Below are 7,500 nucleotides of genomic sequence, written 5' to 3' on the forward strand. Positions count from 1 at the left end.
AAACTGTTGCTTTTCAGAATTCAGAAAAAAATAGCAGCAATAGCACAAAAAATAGATCTACAAGCTCAAAACGCATCACGGTGCGACACGTTGTCAGCTCGTAGAACTGCTATTTTTGTGTGACACTGTAGTATGAAAACGTAGGACATTAAGTTATGGAGGAAAAAAAAACATCAAAAGTTAAAACATGGAGATAAGAGATTCCTGCCCGACAGCGACAATATGTAGTCACCTGCCAGTTTGTGCAGCTTGTACAGACAGATTGCTAAACCAAGTGTCTTTTAATATCACAGATGAGACAGAACATCCTGCTGTGACTGAGAGATGAAGGTGTTGGCACCGCCTGCTTCAGACGGCCTGTCTGAAACAGGGAATTGTCTGACTTTTATTCAAAAATAGCAGATCTACAGTGTACATCCTCACAACGCTTGTAGATTGCCTATTTTCAAACAGGTTTAAACTGTTCCCCATTTTGCTATGGACCCCCTGTAACCCCCTTCAAGGATTCCCCCTCCGCCCCCATCACCCCCAGCAAATCCAACCCACAGTCATCCTGTTGACAGTGTCAAAAATTGGGACACTTCTACCTCCCACTGCAATCTGTCTCCACCAGGAGCTGACATTTAGGAGTCTGCACATCGCGGCCTCATCGTACCTCATGTGTGTGTTTTTCTCTCTCTCAGCTCCCTCTCTCCTTTTCACACCTGCCCCTCCCCCCATCACACGCACACACACACACACACACACACACACACACACACACACACACACACACACACACACACACACACACACACACACACACACACACACACACACACACACACACACATTCTAGCTGTCCAAATAAGGGAGGGATTCAGAAACTTTTAATTAAGTTTAGTTTAATTTTGTTTATGTGAAAAGCACAAACCTTACCCATGAATAGATTACTGCAGATCGACTTCATTTCCATTGTGGTCCTCTCGCATGCAACAATAAAAAACAAACAAATAAAAACGACAAACTACTTACCCCTAAAACATTCAGCTTTCCCCCTTCCTAACAGTCTACTTCCACATGGCGATCAGGTCTTTGAACGACAAGACCAGGACCAAGAGCAGTAACCTCTGAAAAAGCGAATTGCCGCAGGCAGGCAGTCATGTTATGAACGATTAACATTATGGACCTGCTGCTTGTCTGCCTGTGTAGAGGCAGCTATACACACACACACACACACACACACACACACACACACACACACACACACACACACACACACACACACACACACACACACACACACACACACACACACACACACACACACACACACACACACACACACACACACACTAGCTTGCTGAAGGCTTAAGAGACTCTATATATTTTTCTCCATCAATAATGTATCCAGTGAGGATTTTGTTTTCGCTTCAACTGATAACACAGACTATCAGTAATGATTGCCACATAAAAAAGCTCTCCTTTTCCTCTTTAAATTAATGAATTTAGTGTTTCAAGAGAAGATCTGAACACAGACATAATTTGTTTGCAGTCTACTCCACACTTTCAGGCCCTGTGCCATCATTTTATGTTACCATGTTATGACGTTTCTGTCTGGCAGAAACCTTGCACTGTATCTCCATATTTCAACTTTTACGTAATGTTTTTCGTAAATTAATGCCCTACTTCATCATACAAGAGTGTCGCACAAAAGTAGTGAAAATAGCCGATCTACAAGCTCATCTTGTAGATCGGCTATTTTATTGTAATAAAAAAAAGAACGGTTTTGGACATATGAGGTTTTGGCCCGACAGCGACGATAAGCTACAAAAAAACTGCAAACAGTCCTTGAATATGAATGTTATATACTGTAGCTTACTGCTATAAAACATCAGTTGGATAGGCTTACAACTCATCAAAATATTTTCTTCTCTGAACTACATGAAGAGCATCACAAAACAACATTATATTAGCGTGCACTCATTTGACCCTTTGGCAAATGCTTGCATCACATTGCCATGCAAGTCTGCTTATTATAAGCAACTTTTGGGCTAGTTCTTCTGTAAAGTTGCTTGTAAATATTGGTAGTTGCAGATTGTGGGGTTTTTTTTGGGCTTGTTTCTAAAGTTGCTTATTTGGTCTTGCTAATGTTATTTAATACATTCTAATACATTTTCATATAAGGACCCCCAAATGTATATGTGTTTGGCCCCCATTTGAAAATAGTTTGTGCCAGGGACCCCCGTACAAGATTTGCCTGAAAGATATTTGCCTGTGTGTGTGTGTGTGTGTGTGTGTGTGTGTGTGTGTGTGTGTGTGTGTGTGTGTGTGTGTGTGTGTGTGTGTGTGTGTGTGTATGTGTGTGTATGTGTGTGTGTGTGTGTGTGTGTGTGTGTGTGTGTGTGTGTGTGTGTGTGTGTGTGTGTGTGTGTGTGCGTGTGCGTGTGCGCGCGCTCAAATGGACTAGTCGCCTCTTTTGGTCTTGTTTTTGTAGACCTGGCTGCCTGTTTCTTTTGCAAAATCTGGCAACGCTGCTCACTACTAGTCACAACCGCAATGAACTGTGATATTAATAGCACCAGAGTTCCAGGGGGTCCGCAGCAGTTTATATCAGTTTCACCACTTTAACCCTGTATACATTTGAAAGTAGCCGTGAAAGAATTTTGAAATGTTTTGAATATTTTTGAAACAACACAAATCGTAGCGCGGCACTCGGTAGATCTGCTATTATATGAGGGTCCCTGGCACAAAACTGTAACACAAAACTGTAACTGTACTGTAACTCGCTCCTTACTGGCCTCCCAGCATGTGCACTTAAGCCCCTCCAAATTATCCAGAATGCCACAGCACGCTTGGTCTTCAACCAGCCAATATGTCCGCGTGTCTCCCCCTTCTCCACTCCCTCCATTGATAGATAGATAGATAGATAGATAGATAGATATAAAAGAACATAAATACACAATACATTGACAATACTACACAGCACCTCTCTTACAGAGAGGAAAATAGAAAAGGCTACCAGTCATAGTTCTGCAGACTCACTCCCAATCTTCTGCTGTAATCTGAAGACTCACATCTTCAGACTCCACTTTAGCCCGTAGCACGTATCGTAGCACTTGCCTTAGCCTTGACGACCTTGCAGGCTTATGCAAAGGTTAAAATGAAATTTAGATAGCACAGATGCCAGGTTCATTTGTTGACCCGGCATCCTATAGTTTGTATAGTTTCAATGTATTGATTATTAATGTTTTCATATTATACTGTTTAGACTGATGATAGGTTCTTGGTTTATCTATCCTAGATTACTATTTCTATGCATTTGATGTATTACCTCGTACATTTTCAGATAGGGGGTCTGTGGCCAAATACATATCAATTCTGGGCGTACTTTTATTTCACTATTATTCTTTTTTAAATATAAAATAGCTGTTAATGCACATAGTTGTTGATATAATGCTATATACCCTTTTTTCACTTTATTCTGGCATTATTTCATTATAACTATCTAACTATATAAATGGCGAGCGACTTCCGCACCCTCGGTGCGACACCCCACAGCTCTGTTATCGAATAAACAACGCACCGCCAGACCACATGTCGCCAACTGACTCGCCACGGCGGCCGCGCTGAATTTACGCGTCGCGTAGGGGACATCTCATTGCTCACTACACCTTTTCCACCGCGCAACATAATTAATTCTACTCACCAAATGTCGGACAAAACGGAAGGGGAGGCAGCTTCGTACCGTTTACCGTGCACACCACCGACACCGCACGGCGACGGGTTTCGCCGAAACAACACGAGCGGCCGCCATTGCACTCTGCCCATGTCCTCCACAACACCACACACACAGCTCCTTTGCTTCAACCCCCCCCCCTTCTTACGTACCTCCTTTGTTCCACCCAGGCCGTTACTTTCACTTCACTCATGTCTCGATCACAATATGTCCGTCCTTCACGTGCCATGTTCATCCCAAACACAAAAACAAACAGCCACGGCCAGTCGGCCACAGCACAGCACGCTGGCCAGGGTAATCTGGTAAACAAACCTGCCTAGGTTCATGACACCACAGGACTCGACAGTGATGTCATCATTATGCAACCCGAAAGTACAAATACCAAGGATAGGTCAGTGATGTCAGTCGGGTTGCCAAGTTTGCTGCCAGGTTTTAAAAAACAAGCGACAGAAACAAGCAAACCGTGCATGAAAAAAAAAAAAACTGCCGAAGGGGTCCGCCATGTTCCAGGGGGGTCCCCGGGGGTCCCAACACTCACAGGGGTCGGCGGACCACCAGGGGGTCCGCGGACCACCAAAGTAACAATCACTATTAACATTTTTTCCAAATTTTTTTTTTTTTTTTTTTTCCTTTTCCTTTTGGACACTTTTACTCCGGCGATTTGGGTACCCCAATATACACGCACCCACGCTGGGCCCCGTGCGCGGCTGGGGTTGAGGGGGGCGTAGCCCCCCGAAACTCTAGTTTCTTTGATAAACAAGTTTGAGGAAGCTCTCAATTTTCTGTGTTAACGACAATAAAACCCTTGAACCTTGAACCAGGCCCTTTGCATTTGGATCAATCTTGATTGTGAATTTACCTGGCAACATTCCAGTGGTGTGTGCCAGTTTCCAGGAAGTCATTCAGTCCAATTTATTGGTCCGATCTTTTCTAAACTGCACTTTCCTGACAGAACCCCAAATATTTACTACCCACATGATTTATCTATCTGCTACTGTTGCGACTGGTGTGCCCTCCTGGATCAGACCACAATGTCGTCGCAGTTTTTTTTATTTGTAAATTAACGCCCTACCACTGCCGGGGCCGGTGCGATGGAGAACCACCTTTAAGCCAGCTGCTGACATGCACCATATCAGTGGTTTGCAGAATAGTAACATAACGTTTCTTCTCTAGCGACTGGGTCGGTCAGACTTTTACAGACAACTGACTGCAAGAAGTTACAGCAGTTACAGTATGTGGTGAACATTTGTCTCCAGCAGTTCTTTGGCCAGCAGTCTAATGCTGTAAAGAGGGAATCAGTAAATGGCTTCCATTGGCAAGCTATCTACTGTATATCTCGTCTGTCTCTGTCTTTCTGGCTCAGTGTGGCCCAGCAGCTTCAGAAATGTACTTTTGTTTGTGGAAGTAAAAGCAGTCTTGCCGTGCCAGATTTGTTTACTTCAGGTGCAGGCAGGTAGCATTACATTTGTACAACAGGGATTTATAGAGTTGGATTGAGACATGAAGTGGAAACATGGTGGAAAAGCCACATTGTATCACCATAACCAGTTGCTTGAATATTACGTTCTATATACTGTCAAGATTTTAAAGAAAGAAAGAAATTAAAGAAATAAGGCAATAATTAAAATATAAACTGGTATGAGGTGTGAATAAGTCAGTAGTCTGCAGTGTATGTGTGGAATGTGCTGTTTGAGAGTATTGTATAAAAAGGTGCAATGCAAACCAAACAAAAAGGGTTAGGCCCCAAACAGGCTAGGTGGCAGCCCAAGCAGAAACAACCTGCTTCAGGGGAGGAAAAATAATGGGGCTTTGGAAAGAGAGGTCCTTATATAGGCTACTTCCCCAAAACCCCATACCCAGCTGTACTCAGTTGGTCTGACGGCCTGCTCCACTCTGCACTAATCACTAAGGCTGCCGGCTAGCTAACAGTGAGGCAGAGAGGCAGGGCCGTCACAATACAAAAATAGGCCATTTTTGTTATGTGCAGTACCTGTGTGCTCGTCATTTGCCACATTTTGCGTAATCTTTGGGCAACGCCCACTTGTGCACTGACTTTGCTTATAATCAATCAATCTGTTGTGAGCTTGTAGATTGGCTATTTTCAAAAGATCTTGAATTTTTTATTTTCTTTTTTACATTTTAACAATACAAATCTTACGTGGTCGTCCCTGGAACATAATATTTTCATGTACAGAGAGTTGTCCACGTGGATGAAACAAAGAAGAAACAAAAAACAAAACCCTATTTTGGGCATCTGTAGTGTTCATTGCTGTGTAGTAATCATAGACTGTGAACAATTATAGACAAGGGGGGGAATCAGCGACACCTTCCAAGCCATTAATGAGAACTGCAGCTTTTTCATGACTTCCTAATTAGCTTCATTTCCAAGAGTGAATGCTTGCCGCCTGGTGGGAATAAAGGACCAGTGGCATAATAAACAGTGCTAGTATGTACACATAGTACCAGAATAAATCAACCTGCATGACTTCACTGCTACCATTACATTACGGTGTATATTATTGGCATAATTCTTCTTCAAGTGTTGTGGCAGACGGCAGCTGTGAGATAGGGAAGCACAGTGAGTGCTGTGTAGGCCAACTGATCTATAATTCACTAGGCACACTCTCATGTTTGCACTTTACAGCTGTGAAGCATTCATCTAAAGTGTGTGTGTGTGTGTGTGTGTGTGTGTGTGTGTGTGTGTGTGTGTGTGTGTGTGTGTGTGTGTGTGTGTGTGTGTGTGTGTGTGTGTGTGTGTGTGTGTGTGTGTGTGTGTGGGGGGGTGTCAGGTAAAGAAATAATGAGCTTATCTCACCCTAAGACCCAGGGGGAAATGAACCGGGTGTGTTACTGATACGACACATCAAGTCATCCACGTGGACAACTCTCAATACATCATCATAATCATCATCATCATCATCATGCCTCATCCTCTCCATGGTCACACTTTGTCCGCAAATATAGAAAATGTAAATTGCAGATGTTAGATCCCCCAGGAATCTGTGGTTAAAATAAAAAATACAAATAAGATAATATGTATTCATTTAACAATTCTCTGACTGCATAATTGCAATAATATTAAAACTGTAAACATGACGATTATTTATAAGTCTACAAATCATTGAGAACTGATTTTTATTAATAAGCTTTCACACAATTTAGAATTCATTTCCAGACCCCCTCCCTCCCTGTTATCTCTCACTGAGACACACACACACACACACACACACACACACACACACACACACACACACACACACACACACACACACACACACACACACACACACACACACACACACACACACACGCTCGCGCACATTCTATCGGCGTCTGCTCCAGTCTATAAACCAGACAGAATAAACAGACTGTAGGAGCCGATCTACAATATAGGCCACATGTATGTGCCATGTCTAATACCCCTGTCAGTGTGCTTTGTCACCCTCTACAGACATGGAAGAGAGGAGAGCATAAAAACCTGGCCTAGAGAGGGCCAGGTGTAGTTGATTGGAGGTTCACAGCTGTTTACGTCTGTTTTTTGTTGCTGCTGCCTTATATTCTAAGTTATGCTGTATGCTCAAGTCTATTTATGTTATGTTTTCAAGCCTGGAACAACACGATATGGAATAAACCTTTTTTGAGTTCAACTTTAACTTTTGGACATTCCTCATTTCCCTTTTTTGGTCATGTTTGCTGCACAAAGCCAGTCAGTGCAAAAAGGTACTCTCAGTCAACCACCGCAAGGACAAAAGGTCACTACACAGACTGATTTCAAGGTACGT

This window comes from Gymnoscopelus microlampas, assembly GCF_963454915.1.
Source record: "Gymnoscopelus microlampas genome assembly, chromosome: 22".
Classification (NCBI taxonomy): domain Eukaryota; kingdom Metazoa; phylum Chordata; class Actinopteri; order Myctophiformes; family Myctophidae; genus Gymnoscopelus; species Gymnoscopelus microlampas.